The sequence below is a fragment of the Ambystoma mexicanum genome, chromosome 5p (assembly GCF_040938575.1).
Source record: "Ambystoma mexicanum isolate Mex_15411 chromosome 5p, UKY_AmexF1_1, whole genome shotgun sequence".
NCBI classification, from domain to species: Eukaryota; Metazoa; Chordata; class Amphibia; order Caudata; family Ambystomatidae; genus Ambystoma; species Ambystoma mexicanum.
The window spans coordinates 773,223,043-773,240,348 of NC_090930.1; positions in this window are offsets into that span (position 1 = coordinate 773,223,043).

Sequence of the window (17,306 nt, forward strand, 5' to 3'; positions counted from 1 at the left end):
GCTGCTACCACGGTAGGGCAGGTTTGGGGGTTACTACGCCCCCTAGTTCCCGCTTCCGAGCATATTGTTCGTCGTTCCCTCTTTCCTGGGCATGCAGTGCTGACTTTATTTTAGTGCAAGAGTTTCATACATTTCACTGTTCGCTCAGACTTGTTTTATACTCTTCTTTGTCGTTATGCTTCTATTGTTTGGAATAGCAATCACTCTAGTCTAACAAGATAAACAACCACCTACACAAACGCGCCTTGTGAATGATGGTGTGAAGGATGGATGCAGGTGCTGGACCAAAAGCTGAGCAAAGTCTGCACAGCAGCTGGCTTGGGAAAGCGACTCAGCAACTACAGTAGAAACCGTTTCCGTGGAAGGTTGGCCCGTCTTCCGTATAATGCAAATACCCAGACTTGTAGGATGCATGCTTCACTTTCTTTGTTCCATTGGGGCGACATGCTATAGCATCAATTCATGGCCTTTCAAATACCCTGCACAGTGCAGCTTCCGATCTCCTTTACCACAAACGCTGGGATATGGCCATGACTAGCTAACACCACATTAATCAAAGCCAGGTCTCTAAAGAATGGTTCAAGTGTTGGGGAATCACCTGCTCACACTTTCTGTCGTGTGACCAACCAGTGCGCAAAAGATGTTTCAGAGAGTGGCTCTTGATGCCACCCATTTCTGTATTTGATACACCAGCAGCTAAACACACCCTGGGGAGGCAGCTCCTTCTGCATAGTCCATTTCTCTCCCAAGCTCGGGACAATGTTCTTTACCATAATGGAGAATGTGAAAAAGCGCAGGGCTGCAAACCTGGGGGGTGAGGGTAGAGGGCAAAGCGCACTACGCTTGGGGTACACTGGAGATGCTTCCCCTGATACCCGCAGTACTCCAAGTCCCTTGACATGAAATTCATCTATACACTGCACAATGTGCAAGGGCCACTGTTATTCAAGCAGCACACGACTAGTAATTTGCAAAAAGTAAACTTAACGAGTCCCAAGAAAACGTCATATTCCACCCTTTAAGAATTTGATTGTTTTTGTTTTATGTTGGGATGGTAGACATCGTTTTTCTTTGCGATCTTACAGTTTCATGGTGCTGTCGGGAGCTAAAATGCGTGATCACGAAGGAAACATTTAAGAATTTGGAGAGTTCACAAGCATGAGCGAAACAAAACCCAATACTCAAACTGCCATTTCTCTTCCGCGGTAATGCACTGCAGTGTGTTTCAATGTAAAGTCCACATTATAATGTCTTAATTTTAGAACGCCACCTCTCCAAAATTAACATTGGGATCTATGTTGAATTGTACATGCACGTTAACTCTCTGCATATGTTTAAAGTAGACTTTACCACTCACATGGAGTAGTGATATTGTTTACGTGTGTCCCTCCTAAATATATGTAACTTCCAGTGAAATATTTGATGCAATACATATTGCATAAATGCATGTATTTTAATGCTGAGATAGACGGGCTTGTACAGCTATTGGTGGGTATGTTGCTGGTGCTTGTTCTTGGAGGTTCGAGTAACACTGTTCAAGACCAGTTCATCACCTTTTAAGAGTGGCTAAATGTTTGAGGTCATACGAATGACATTAGTGTAGATCTGAAATTGTCGATTCTCTGACCTGAGTCACAGCAGCAAACTGGTCATTGTTACTAAAAATGAAGAGAAAAAGCAGACTAACATACAGGGGTGTTGCTAGGTCTGGAAAAGACCCGGGGCTATGCTAATGTCGGAACTGTTGGGACTGGGGGCTAGCTAGCCATTTGGCTGTAGCTCCTGAGATTCTATCCGGGGCTACAACCAAAAGACCAGGGGCTATAGCCCCCTTAGCCCCCCCCCTAGCAACGCCTCTGCTAACATAACCAGGCCTGTTTGGGTTTGACCCTCTTATTGCTGTTTTCTGAGGTTCATGAAATTCAGCAGATGCCAGCATTGACAATTTTGTTAACTCATAGTCCCCACTCCTGCTGCTCAGCCCATGACACATGCATGAGGTCACAGGTCGGGGGAAGGGGGCACCAACAATGCTTCCCGCCTGGGGTGCAATCTGTTGTAAGACCGGCCCTGTTCCCAAGGCTTTACAAACGAATGATTGTCTCTGCACAATGTGGGGCAAAGATATACGTGCAAACCCCTAGGGATTCTTTTTACTTTTATAATATTGTACTAAAGTTGTAGCATGTAATTTCTGTGAAATTTCCCTTCTGATTAGTTTTTCAAGTTTGAAAGTGAGCCGTTCTGGATTTTCATCTCTTGATGATTCTTTATCCGTATCCTTGATTAGGCTTAAAATCCGATTGGCCTCTTCTTCACTAAAGGCGAAGGTAGTTGCTCCTTTATCAGTTAATGTATTGATTTTCAAAAATGACCTTATTTGGAGGTGTGGGTGCAGGTGTATATATGTATGCCAACCCCGTTAATGGAACTGTAGACAACCAATCGATTTTAAACACCACAGACTCCTAATTGGAAAGGGTTAGCCAATTTGTAAAACTAAATGAATTAATATCCGTGCAATATACTTCAAGGTGCAGGAGAGAAAAGAAACATCCCTGGCACATGGGTTGTAATACAATAGAAACAGAATAAGTTCCCTATTTGGGAACTCCCATCCCCTGCACACTATATATGGCTAGACAAGCCCAAAATAATTCAAATTAATATTTCAATGTAAGTGTAGTTATCCAATAGTATTCTACATAGGAGACTACAATTTGGAGTCACAATTTCATATGAGAAACATCAATTTCATATAAGGAAAAAACATTGTTTCAATCAACTTCACAATAAGGTTTTCAATTTTTCTCAAAAAAGGTTTATTACATTCATATGCATATGCCCAACACGTTTCGAGATAAACTCTCTTTTCAGGGGCTGTGAATTCATTAAACTTTCAAAAAATATCTCTAAAATGCAGAGAAAAAAATACAGTCATATAAATCAGTTGTTTTAGGTTACATAACTTAGAAGTGTGTGCACATTTTGGAAATGTATTGGTAGGTAATAGTACCCTCTGTTTGCCATCACTTTATATTTGTAATAAATTCTATTGTCTGGGGTATTTAACTCACTCTAATGTAGAGCCTAAAGTGGAATGACTCTATTGTGGCACTTTAAGGTATAAAGACAATTTAGAACAGACAACTCGGTATGAAAGTGTGGGCAGAGCCCTAATTCGTTGTACCTATATTTAACAATTCAAAGGGAAACTAAAAAAAGGCATACCATGCGTTCATCATGCTGTCAAAAAAGGTTCTAAGTAGGTCAATCCCGGTATGTAATAATACTTGACATCAAGGGATATTTCAAAGTTCCATAAGTTCTAAAAAAAACAAACAGTATATGCATGTAGGGTTGTAAAGGATTCATTTTATAGGGTGAATAATTCAGCTTTTATGACAAAGTCACTTACTGATATGGGGCAATGTCTATCAACAGTCGTCCTGTAGTGGTGTATGAAGAGCAGAATTGTCCCAGTTTCAAAAAGGTCTAAGGACAGTGTCAGTGCCATCTACTCATCAGGTGAACCTGCGAAGAAGCGGCGCATTTTTGAGAAAAAGATATTAAAAGAGAAAACCTCAAAGGAAGTCCCAAGTAGTAGAAAGTAGGACTTACAGTGTCTGGAAGAGTCGGTCGCTAGGTAAGACATCCAATTCTGACCGTGTTTGGTGTTAACAACATGGCGGTATTAGTATACGTAAAGGTTGTGACATCATCACGTTGTCTCCGTGAATGATGTCACGGATGTAAACAATAATAGACTATGCGGTCAACAAATGCTGGTGTTTATAGAGAAGGAAAACAAGAATAAAGAAATGCGTAATAGAAAACGTCACAAGAGGACGAATGTTTATAAAAAGATAAGGATATGGACAGATGTGATCCCACGGTGCATCAAACTTAAATGATGCAGCGGACACCATGCATTCGTGCAAAATTAGTGTCCTGTGGGGTTGACACAGTGAATGAGAATTCCTCACCAAATAAAGTCATATGTCAGGGAATTCTTTGGAAATTCTAAAAAAAATGGAACTGAAGTGGTTGAATGGAATGTCCAGTATTAGAATATTACCTAAAGTGGCAAAAAGGTTTGGCTCCAAATACTAAATAGATAGATATGTGTGGGTAATTGTTCAACAAATAGGTGGTAGAAAGGAGGTAATGCCATGCTAGATAGATGTAATATTGCATGTAATGTCATGCTAGATAGGTGTAATATTGCATGATTGCTCACTCACATCTAAGTGGGAGCTCAAAATCTTGATATACATAAAGTGACGTAGCGTGTCAATATGTAGATATAGTTACATACTACAAAATAGATAGTTCTGTCTAATTGGGGAGGACCTCAAAAAATTGTGGTAAAAAAAGGAGGTAATGTCATGTTAGATAGATGTAATCTTGCATGTTAGCTGACTCACATTAAAGTGGGAGCTCACAATCTTGATTTACATAAAGCGAGGTAAGGTGGCAATGTGTAGATATAATAACATAATTCATAATAGATAGTTCTGTCTCATGAGAGAGGAGTGCACAATTTAATCTTGTCTACAACTGTTACCGAAGACAATAAACATCATGTGTATTTCAAAAAAGTTGTTTAAAGAAATACTCCTAGATATAAATCCTCATTAAACCCAAGTGGGTTAACGGCATCCAATTTGTGTATCCACCATAATTCTCTCTGAGCTAGTTTGTTGGCAAAGTCCCCCCTCTTGGTAGTGAATTTACTGTTTCTAAGATTACCCATCACAGTTGGGTGATGTTGTGACCATTGTCTTTAAAGTGTCTGTACACCAGAGATTTCTCATTTTTATTTCTAATATTTGACTTGTGCTCAGTCCAGCGTTCTTTTGCTTTTCTAATAGTTTTGCCGACATAATACTTGCCGCACGGGCATTTGAGGGCATACACTATGTTTTTGCTATTGTATGTGGCAAAGTCCGTAAGAAAGATTTTTTTGCCATTACTAGGATTGCGAATATGATCTCCCTTAATAATGTTTGCGCAATGTTGGCAATGGAGACATGGGTAAGTTCCTGGTTTTTGTTTTTTTAGTACGTTTTGACTGGAGGTGTTCTTTTTTTGAAGAAATAACTACCATATGTAAATTACGCTTTGCAGGCAACATTTGTTAATTGATTCGTATAGTCTTGTGCCCGTGCAAAACCGAGTCGGATTACATATTAATCCATTTGTATTTTGCCTGCATAAAAATCTCCTGCAGACGTTCAATTAAATGCACTGAAAAGAAGGAGAACGCACGAATGGCCGAGATCTTATCTCTACTCATGCCCACCTCCTCCTTGTCAGATATGCAAAATGAAGCAGAGTGGGAAATAAAGCCTCAAATGCATTACGCTTTGTTTTTATGTGTCAATTTCCTGCTCTACCCAATTTAAATGAAGCTGATTGGGTGGGCCTGACAAGTTAAAAAAAATGGGAATAATTAAAACAAATACAAAAAATATATGCAACAATAAATACTGAGAACGTTCTCTGTGTTAAATTCCCACACCAACAATATATAATAGACCAGAAAGTAACACACCTGAAATAACAGGGGCTACCTTAAAGCAATCCATACAAAAAATAATAAAATACAGTGCAATGTAGTCAGTAGTTTACACTATATATATCAAAATAAGTCCCAGTTAATTGAGTGTTGAACTCCAACCCCCTGTTGAATGTCAAAGAGCCACATATTTGTCTGGTGTGCATCTCAGATATATTGGGGATGGAAACAGTGGTGAAATCTATCAGTGCCATGCCTGATTTGACTGTTTAATTTGAGTGATTAATACAAAGGTCACTCTTAAGAAAAGTAGGTGACAAAGTCACCAATGAGAGCATCATTGGAGGGGATTGAAACATTCTGACGGACAAGGAAAGTTATCAAACACATGATGCAACTCCTGGAGGTGGTCTATGTTCAGGGGATCCTCTAATACTTCTTGTCCTCCTTTGAGTGCCCCACTAAGGGTTCAGCAGGGACCTATATCGGGAAAAGTTACTCATGTCATCTTAAGGGACATATCCCACAAGAGTCGTAAGGGAGATTTCCCTGCCTTATACGCAAGTGCCAGAATTAAACTCAAGGGAAGAATCCCTTGAAAAATCAGACCAGAAAAGGTCTGCTAGGCATTTGCTAGGCATTTGCTAAGCAGAGAAAAACTGCCAGCAGCACTGTGCCTGACCACGACAAGTACACCTGTGTGATGGAACTGAACTTATGAAAACCCCGTAGCCAGCGAGGGCAACAGGAAGAAAGAACATGCAAGCTCTGAAAACGTAACCACACCATATTCACTGCATTTGCTTGAGTAGTGGGCCATTTTGGCACTACTGCCTGATCGTAATATGTGAGATTTTCTTTTAAGACCTCAGACAATGCACAACCCATGGCATTGAGTGAATCGAAAAAGAGGTAAAGGCCACCTACTTTGGTGGTATAGAGTCATTGGCTGATCAGTGGAGGGGGGGTTGAAGTAGCCAAGTCAACGAATGCACATACTAAGTAGCATATGGGCCAGGCTTAAAGGGAAAGCTAGATTAGGAAGCTTGCAGAGTGCCAAGGCCTAAAGGCTGACATGATCAAGACCATGACAATAGAAGGCGGTTCATTGACTGCTAGGTCCTCTAGCCCAGACCCTGGTGGTTGCTCCAAAGGCACTGGCGCAAATTAAAGATGTCCTCTTGCCCTGACCCTCACGGTTGTGGCAAAACCACCAAAGGCAGTTATAGATATCGACATCTTTGAAGAAATATATGCATGGGGTTGGGGAAATAACTACTTCAGTTTTTATACTACTCTAAGATTGAAGGAAAAAATAATCCTACCAAGATGACCATCTAGGGCACAGGGATGGGTGACGCTATAAGTCTTGACTCTGCAGCACTATATTGAAGCTGCAGAGTCTCAGTGGAGCACTCACAATTGGGATTATAAACTATAGTCAAAGACAAAGAAGAAGAGTGCTGGGAGTCTCAAATAGTCTGTGAGACGGTGATTTGTAGGACATCTTGTGAGTGCGGGGACCCCAAGGCTTTTGTAGAAAAGTAGGGAAATACATTGGACTTTTTAGACGGTGTCCTTTAGTTTAGAAAATATGTTTTGCCAAATAGTTTGAGTTATTCTTTTGTCCTAACACCGTTTTTCAGGTACCATCACAATTGTATTTGTTTTCCCACCTATTATAGGTCTTAATGCAAGCCTCCCCTGAAGAATATCTATACAGACGTGGAACTAATTTTGTGTGTTTTCATTCTAACGTGTTCTTTCTATGTTACCTTAATGCGCAATTGTCATTGAAAAGATGATTCATCAAGTAATGCCACTGTCTCTTTGAAAACATTCATTTTCATGTTATGTATTTAGATTGTAAATCTGGGAAACAGTGATGTTACATTGAAAACAAGGTATATTGCAAAGGTTTATTCTTGGCCTTTTTCTTTTACAAAGCAATACACTTTTAAAATAATAAAAACATTTGTAAAAAATAAGATTATCTCAATTGTATGATAGTTAGTCCCCTACTGCCAACTACACCATGCTACCATAGGACAACCCTACCAGCACTCGCTGAATAGCATCCCTTTAAATTCAAAGGCCACAGAGTTACTCCTCTGATAATGTTTTCCCCACCAACAGCTGATGCTAACATGGTAACCCAAAAATATGAATTTCGTAGTCCAAGTATAAAACCATCAAAGAACTGTTGCATTGTTCAGAGGTATAAAAATGGATGTTACATCGCTAAGGGTAAAAGTTAAAAACCATGGGAAGAGCAATGATATATAAAATCTCAGCATGACTGAAAGCAATCGTAGGGCAAGAGGTGGATAAATCAATTGACCGAAAAAACAAGACAAATATGTACATCGTAGATTGTCCCTCATAGGAAGTTGATGCAATTATCGAATGTGTAAAGAAAAACTTTCCTAAAGGGAAATTACGTTCTTGCAAGTTCATCAACCAGATAGACATTTTACACAATTGGGATGTAGTACTGTGCAAATGTTTAAATTGCTTTTTAACTTTTCAGAGAACTGTATTTAACCATTGATGTCATGGCTATTCAGGTCAATACAATATTCACTGACTCAATTGGCTTTTGAAGTCTCAAAGGATGTGTCTAAATAAAATAGGAAGATATTTGCAGAACCGCCCCAGGTGATTTTTTTTCAGAACAGTCGTTATGTCTTGCATGTCAGAGAATCGTTCAACCAAATGCAATGTATGCTTCTCAGATGACTACCAGAAGCTATTTGTTGATGACAGGTATGAGGCACCCGAAATATCCAGGAAGGCAGTTTTTTTTTATTCCTTGTCGTCCTATTGAAAAGTCCATCCTATTGCTCCCGAGCCCCCAAACCCCTACCTGTCACTGCCAACACACTGCTCTTCACGATCTTGCAGCTGCCACACCTGCCAGTTCCCTTTTTTAGGCCATTTTTGTTGTTGTTCAGCAAACCATCTTTTGTGCTCCTCATTTCATCATCAAAACTCCCCTGTAGGTTTACAGCATCACCCTAATAATGAAGGCCTGGCACCACATCAGAACCTGTTGAGTTGTGTGCGTTGGTGGAGGTGGATTGGGGATGTCATTTTGGACAGTATGAGAAGTGTTTGGGGCTTCTTGGAGAAAGCAAGGAAATGGTGAAATTAGCTGGGTGTTTGACCCCTGAACAGACCAATACCTCACAAACATCTTGCCCTGCCTTAATGTGCCGTGTGCTTAACAGACAAAAGTCTCAGCAGGCTACTTAGCGTAACACCTGAGCATGTTAGAGTGGGGTTTGTGGCATCTCTCAGCTTGCTAACCAATACAATAAGAAGGTAAAATGGGTAACAGCAGTTCTTAAATTCCAAGCCGGCCTTCAACTTAAAGTTAACGTTTTTCCTCCCATAAGCCTTAGCAGGTTATGATCAAATCTAAGGTTCCTCACTTGTTCCCCAAGGGGTACAATATTTCTATTTTAGGCAGATAGAAAGAGAGAGAAAGAGAGAGAGAAAGAGAGAGAGACAGAAAGAGAGAGAGAGAGAGAGAGAGACAGAGAGAGAGAGAGACAGAGACAGAGAGGGAGAGACAGAGAGGGAGATATGGCATTGGGAGCTAGAGAAATGAGACCTCTCTGCAAATGGCCAGCTGTAGGAATGCAGGACTCAGGGTTTATTTACCTGGTAAGCCCTACCTCTGCCTTCCCCCAACTGACTACCCTTTAAGAGCTCCTATCACCTTAGACTACATACATAAACCCACTACAGAAGGCCACCAGAGGCCTAGCTGCTGGCACATCAACACTAACTGAGCCACAACTTAGCTTTCCTCCTGTTACACTCTCCCACACCAGTGCCTAATAAATCCCAAAGTGCTGCAGTTTATCAGATCTTGAGCTCTTCCCTATGGATAATATACTCGCAGGTTTATCTGTCAAATCTATTGAGAGCAGATTGGCCCTCAAGAACTAGGCACTTCTGGCCTGCACCCATTAACACCACAGGTTTCACATGTGCCTGTACCAATAATGAAACCCACCTCCTTTTTTAAAACAGAGTAAAATGCAGCGAGGCTACCAATAGTGGCAGATGATACTATACAAGATCCCCTTACATTACATTACATCAACATAGAAGTATTATATCCAAAACGTATTTAACTTTTGTTCTGCTATGTATAACACAAACTTTAGATCTTTCAATGCCCAAGGCCGGAGAGGCCTGTCCTCCTTCACACATTGTTGAGAAAGTATACTTCACTGAAAACTACTTAAACTTTACAACCAAGACTTCACAAAGGTTTGATTTTCTGGCACACTATATGTACGCTTTATTAATGTCATAGTTGTCTCTTCTTTGTTGGTGGTGCTTCAAGCATATTACATGTACTCACAAGTGACCCTAAGCCAGGTTTATACAATGAGCATATGCTTTCTTGCGTGCCCTGTGGAATACTTGCTAACGATTGCTTTTATCTGCTGGGACTGTGATTTGTATTGGTTTTCCTCCCAAAGGCACGTGGTAGATAGTTGACTAATCTCATTATTAGGCAATACCAGGAATACTGATTTTTTTCTGCCATTACACAAGTTGTTCTTCTTGCTGTTGTAGAGGTGTGCATGGATCCACTTGCTTCTTCAGTGGAATGATGGGTGTTTCAGCTAATTACTGGACCACAATCCAGCTTGGGAACTCCGTTATTTTCCCAATCTCTCAAAGGCATTTAAGGCCTTTCCTTTAAGGGTAATTTACTACAGCAGCTCCTTGTCTTTGTTTCACTAGCACCCACTCTTTTCAGTCATCCATAGGTGTATTCACACAGCTTAACTACATGAGTCAGGGTTGAACAGAGCCCAGTCGAATAGGGCTTCAAAGTATTCTCCAAAATGTCATTGGGTTAATAAACTATTCTCTCATAGTTCCTACCCTTTTTATGGAACATGTTTGGAGAGATCTTAGGGGCAGTTTCAAAGTGCCTCATCACTTTACACAGACTACGCTCGTTCGGCTGGTTTTGATAAGCTTTCAAGGTAATTGAGATGGGAGAATTGTGGGTATTGTCAGTGGGAGTGACGAAATACAGCACTCTAAATTGTGAAGTGTATGACATCATCAACCTAAACAATTGTAGGATTAGATATAGAGCTTTCGCTTATGATTCCTAACTCTCCCTTTCGCTTCAGAATTCTCGTTGAGGACAACAGATATATGTGTAATAAGTGCCCTAATGGAAATTCAGCAGTAATGTGCTTAAAACTGGTGGCTTTCTAAGAATTCTTCCTAACCAAACAGCGCGAACCACAAATGTAGCCTATGCAAAAATGTCACATGTAAAATACAAGCAATTGCCACCACTAAGGGCCAAAACCAATTGAATTCCAGTGTCTGGCTTAACTTTATGTTCTTTATATACTCGGAAATGATCAGGACATCACATGTTAGCTGGTTTTAAATGGGGGTTCACGCAGGAAAAGCATTTTAATGGTCTAAATGCACATATGGCTTGAAGCACAGTACAATCGATCTGCCATAATGCAGCATGAAATTACTGCTTTTCTCGGGAGCTCTGTTAGTTCCTCAAGGTCTGTCTAACCTTTGCACAAAATTGGGTCATTCAGGGATCCATGAAAGATGCGCGTACAGCAACATTTCCTAATCCAGGTAGCACCCCAAACAAAAGTGGCAAACTATGGAAGATGTCTCTTATTAATCGGACAGCAATATTGTCAGGTCACTGGCAGATCGGTAAGCAAAGCTGACTAGGCTTCTCCTATGTGCACACCAGGCCAGATCCATAAAAGGTAGATTTTTGGCTGCAAACACACAGCAACATCTAACGCCTCTCACAGACTAATGCCACTTGAAGCACAGCATGGCTATGGCTGTGTGTGGTGAGGCTTTAAGTTTGGGGCACTAAAGAATTTCAGTTTTGATCCCATCTTCTGCAATATGGGCAAAGCCTTGTTCACCAATCCCATGACCTCCATTTCTGTTGGCGTCTTCCTCATTGCCGATTTTTTTTTTTTTTTATGCAGAGGAAATCATAAGATATACCCAATGCACACATTTTTTAGAAGTGCTAGTGCCCCTTCTTGCCACAGAACATTATGGCATTCTGGGAGCCACTTAAAAAATCTGCATTAAACTTTTGGATTATCCAGACAACATATTATATATGGCTCGTGTTCACAAACAACAATCCCTATTACTCCTGATGATATTTACTGATATGCCAAATCTAAACGGTATTTGCCTGGTTCAAAGTGAATTTGCACTGCTGAAAAGTGTCTTTGACTGCTGACACAAACCTACACAAACCCGGTTCATAAAACCGTGCAAAGTGTATTTTTGCTGTGCAAAGTCCAGGCAAAGTCATGTTGTATTGCAAAAATGACTATGCGCTGACTTTGCCTGGCAAAAATACACTTTGCAGCGTTTTTGTCGGCAGTGCAAAGTCACTTTTGAGCAGTGCAAATTCACTTTGAACCCTGCTAATATTCCATGAATCGGGCCCTTAGCGCCTAATTCATGGAACATTTAGAGCAGAGCAAAGTGACTTTGTACTGCGAATAAACAGGTCCCAACCGGCCTAATTCACAGAGCGGTGGATTTAGGGCTTTTTTGTGAATTAGGCCCATTTAGCTTGGGGCAAAGAGTACTTTTGCAGTGCAAAGTGACTTTGCTCTGCAAAAATACACTTTGCACCACTTTGTGAATTGGGCCCAGCGGAACGTGTTCATTGGCGGTGCAAAGTCACTTTGCTCTGAGTTGTATAGGATAATACCTTTAATCATCAAGCTAAGCTTGACAGGTTTCCACTCCCCTTTAGGCCGGATGTCCCACCTATCTGAGGTCACTGGGGCGGAAGTGACGTCATGTGGGATGCCCATCCCAGAAGTGATGTAGCAGTGTTTAACAGGAACTTGGGCCCTAGCGGGGGTGCCCCACCAGATGTGACATCATAGGGGCTAGCAGGAAGGTCCCCACAAAGCCTGGAGCCCCTAGGGGTCCCCTAGCGGCCCCCTCGGGGGCTTCCCCTGGATGTCCCCCACAAAGACCCGGAAGTGTGGTGCAGGGTTTTGCATGGTGGGGCGCCTGGAGATGATGGCTGTGCGGCAGACATCTTTAGGGGTGTGTCATGCAGGGTGTGCATATATACAGATGGGTTTGGGCGGGAGGTACAAGCCGCACCTGAAGCACTGGAAAAACCCGAAAGCTCAGCGACCAGGATACCGGGAATTATGAAGAGCTACAGCTACTACTCTAAGAATAATACAGAGGCCGATGACTTGAACACCCTTCAAAAATACTACAGCCCTGTAAGTCAGCCGGCAGCAACGATGGCCATTGATGGGGAACCTGATGATGCAGCGGCTATGGATAAGCTCTGTGAAAGCCAGCCTGTGATCACAATTGATTACCTGAATGAGAATATTTCTACTTGCAAGACCTTTGCTGGATGCGGGGACGTTGTAGATGATTCCCTACATCGATGCAGACTTTGTGGCTATGGATGAGTCTGTTAAGGCTCTTAAGGAGTTCCCGTATGAGGATCTGGATATTTTAGAGCAGCTGTTTCCAGAGGCTGCAATGACCCCGGCGTTAGACACAGCATCCGATGAAGACAAGTTGTTTATGGACGTTGCTAGCGCTGTTAGATAGAAACGGGTGGTTCTCTAACGTGTACTATGCTAAGTAATAAAGTATATAGCTGGGTGTGTGTGTGTGAAAAACCTGTGGAAACATATGCTCAAGAGTTAAACTTCTTTCTTTTTTGAATTGCATAAAACGCCAGATAAGCGTGATGGCGCGGTGGGTCTGACCAATGCATTTAATGCTATCAGTTATTGTTGCGTGTGCTGTTCAAAAAGGATCAAAAGTTCAGCATTCCCAGATGGTGATATGTGTAAGAAATGTGACATTTTAAGTTCTGATGAAGAAGAAGATGAAACTATGACCCTTTTCACGTCTGTAACGGTTCAAGCTTTTGCGGCGTGTGTTGTGAAAACAAATGTGAAGCGCGACTTTTACCGATGGTGTGAAGGGCATACATACGAAGACCCTCAGCAGGATGCTCATGATTGTTTACTCTTGAATTATCAATATGGAGCAATACGGCTTATATGTCAAATGTTGAAGTCATATAACGTTTATTAGATGCTTAAATGTGTTTATAAAACCATGGGTATGCATGTACATGCTAGTATGGGCGGGGTCTACTAACAAAAACAATCCTGGAAATATACACGTGTCGCAAGCCTGAGAAAAAAATGAAATCTTTTCGACTGCCAGGACCCGTGGTTTTTAGAAACCATATAGCCTGTTTAAAGAAGAAATACTTTTCTAATCTGTACAGTGTTAGGATGAGCGTTGAGGGTTGTCCAGTATGTCAAAGGCTTTTTTAAAGATGAAAATACAATAAACCTGATCCTTATACGTGTGCCATTGTTTCGAGGGTAGCGTTTCCGGAGGACAAGCTGGGCATGTGGAGCGTGACTTGAAACCTGGACGTATGTATGTGGAAAAACATTTATACGCTATGCTGAAAGTGAGAAATGCTGTAAACAGTCCACAACTGTTGTGGGGGTTTGTGGTACCGACACTACAATTTGATCGGATTTGTGAAAGTGCAATCTGTATAAGGGACATTTGTAACATCATCAAGATGCTGCGTGTGATGAATAAGTTTATGTATTCCAATTAGCAGTGGGATCATTATACCTGTATCCAAGAGCCATATTGCAGCAACACGTGGATGATTGGTATGCAAGATACTTACGCCTCAATGGGCATGTTTTACAAGCCTCTGAACTAACTGAACTGTTAAATGATATGAGTATCTCTTGCCTGCAGAGTTATAGATGTGGCGCCAGTGTGGATGTGCATAGCTTACTTTATTATGTATCCCATAAAATATCAGAGCTGGTAACACTTCGGCTCACCCCACATGTATAATACTCATTATAAAAAGAATATTTAAAAAAGTCATAAAACAAGTTGGTCTCTGGGTATTTTATTGTAGTGCTTCAATGGAAAACAATCCATGTTCAAGATTGCATGAACGCTATTATGATAAAAGCGGTGTTGGGAGCTATGGGGGTGTTGATGCACTTTATCAAAAATTACAGCGTGATAAACACCCCGTCGCACGTGGAGCCGTTAAGCCCTGACTTCTGTTCAGGAGACATATACCCTTAATAAAAATGCTAGAAAACTTTTTAAAAGAAGAATGACTGTGGTATCGTCCAAAAACCATCAGTGGCAGTCTGAACTCGTGGACGTTTGTCCTTTTGAAAAGCAGACATCCTGACAGTGATAGATGTTTTATCAAAATATGCTTTTGCAGAGGTCTAAGACTGGTGCAAGAGTGACAGCTGCTTTCAAGCATGTCGTCAGCAAGGGACGAGTACTTGTAAAATTACAAACTGATGCTGGTAAGGAATTTTTAAATAGACCCATCCAAAACCATCTAAAACAACACAGCGTGCATAATTTTATAACACACACTGAGGTAAAATCTGCGGTTGTTGAACGCTTTAATAGAACCCTGAAATTTAAACTATGGAGATATTTCACAGCCTATAATACGCAGCACTATGTGGATATATTACAGAATTTTATAGATGTGTATAATGACAACTATCATTGGTCTATTAAAATGACTCCAAAGGCTGTAATGTCTGAAAACTCACTAGACGTGTGGAGAAACCTGTATGTCGTCAGGTTATCGGAGAAGATCAAGAAAACAAGCTTACGTGTCGGGGACCACGTTCTTGTATCCAAGTCAAAAGGTGTCTTTACAAAAGGTGTCTTTACAAAAGGTTACCAACAATCCTTTACCGGTGAAATTTTCATAGTGGCAAAAACATCAGTGAAAGAGCAATATACATATACCAGTTGACTGATTATGCTGGTGAAGTTGTAAGCAGTCATTTCTATACCTAGGAGTTACAAAAGGTGGTCGATGATCCCCAACGACTTTATAGGGTTGAGAACATTATGCAGAGTAAAGGAAAGGGGTCTAAGAAACTGCACCTGGTAAAATGGATGGGTTGCCCTGGGAAATTTAACAGTTGGGTCAACACAGCATTTCTAGAGGATCTAAAAAGCAGAGGAGCTCCCTGAAAAGAAGATGATAAACAACAGCTGTTATATCACATTGCCCTGCAACGCCTCTTCTTATGTTCCCCAACAACAAAATATCGGATTATTCTGTTAAGCTGGATAAACTGTTAATTTACAAGGTCAGTGGGAAGTAGGGATGACAGAGATTCAGTACGCCCATACGTGGGACACCCTGGACAAAAAAATCATTGTATATCATCAGACATGGATAACCTGCTGAATTGATGAACATGGGTTTTCCTCACGGCTTCTACCAAACAATACAAGCACTGCTAGATACTATCAACAAATAGATCGCAAGCCTCAAGCGCTATGCAGATATACACCTGTTTCTAAATAACTCCCAGCGAAAGTGTTTGTAAGATCACCCGATCTTACCATGGAGTCTATATGTAGCGGGAAACTTTCTATGGTGTTGGGGAACGTTCAACATATAACAAATAATACTAAAAATACAGACAGAACACGTGCAGATAATGATGGTGGATTTTACAGTCTCATGATCTAAAGTGATATCGAAGAATAGCAAAGGGTTGGTGACTCATACGCCCCCCTGATGTGAACTGCGCAAATCAAGGGTGAAAATAACAGCATTGTTCATATACAACATGAAACCTGATTATATTCCTGTTTGTAAGTGTCATTTTGACTCCATCAACATACAGATAAGGGACTATCAGGGTGATCTGGTCTCATTTAAATACTGGAAGGTCCTAGTGAAACTACGTGTGCGCCCTAGTACAGAGAAAGACAGTTAGAACATGGTAATCATGAAGAATTATGGGGAGCTGCACGCTTATAGGGATTATTACCGTAGATAGGTCGTTTATGGAAATCAGCCCTATTTCCAAGGAGCCCCGTGATTTATGGTGAGGGTCTAGGAAGTATTTTCAGAAGTCTTTTTCGGAGAGTCATGCCCTTCCTGCACAAAGGGTATGAATTAGCCAAGCTGCATATGAAAACAGCTGCTACAAACATTGCTAAGGGTGTGGTGTCTACTGCAACAACCTCCATCACAAATTGTTCAATCAACCAGCACAAGAGGGTTCTGGCCTGGTTTATGTGGGTAAAATCCCAGCAAAAAGAAAAAGGCCCAAGTCGCACAGACGGGGGCCTCCGAAGCCACATAAAAAACAAAGATCAACAACTAAAGCTGCTAAGAAGAAAAAACGCACGTCAAAGAACATTCGGGGCAAGCGAAATAAAAACAGACCCAGGATCAATATTTTTTAAAAGATGGCCTTTATCCATTGTGCCTAAGGAGAATGTGTGAAATTGGAACTAGACCTGTTTGTCATACCCCCAACACAGAAAACAGTTTTTTCATGGAAGTTGCGTCCCTAGCGGCACTATCTCCTTTAGCGCCCATAGAGTTTTACATATCAGGCTCTCCGAAGACGTACCTGGATCTGAATGACACCTTACTCTCCATAACCTGTAGAATAACAAAAGACGATGGGATAGCTATCAGAGATGCTGCTAAGGCCGCCACGTTGGGCTACCCCATTGCCACCCTTTTCTTTTTTTATCAAACAATTTGTATTGGTTTTTCACACACAAATAAACATTACATCTACTAGTAGATGTTATGCAAACCCCCCAAATCACCCCGCACCTTGAGCATCAACAAACGGGTCACAAAATCAAAGTCATTAGCAGTGTTAAATAATATTCC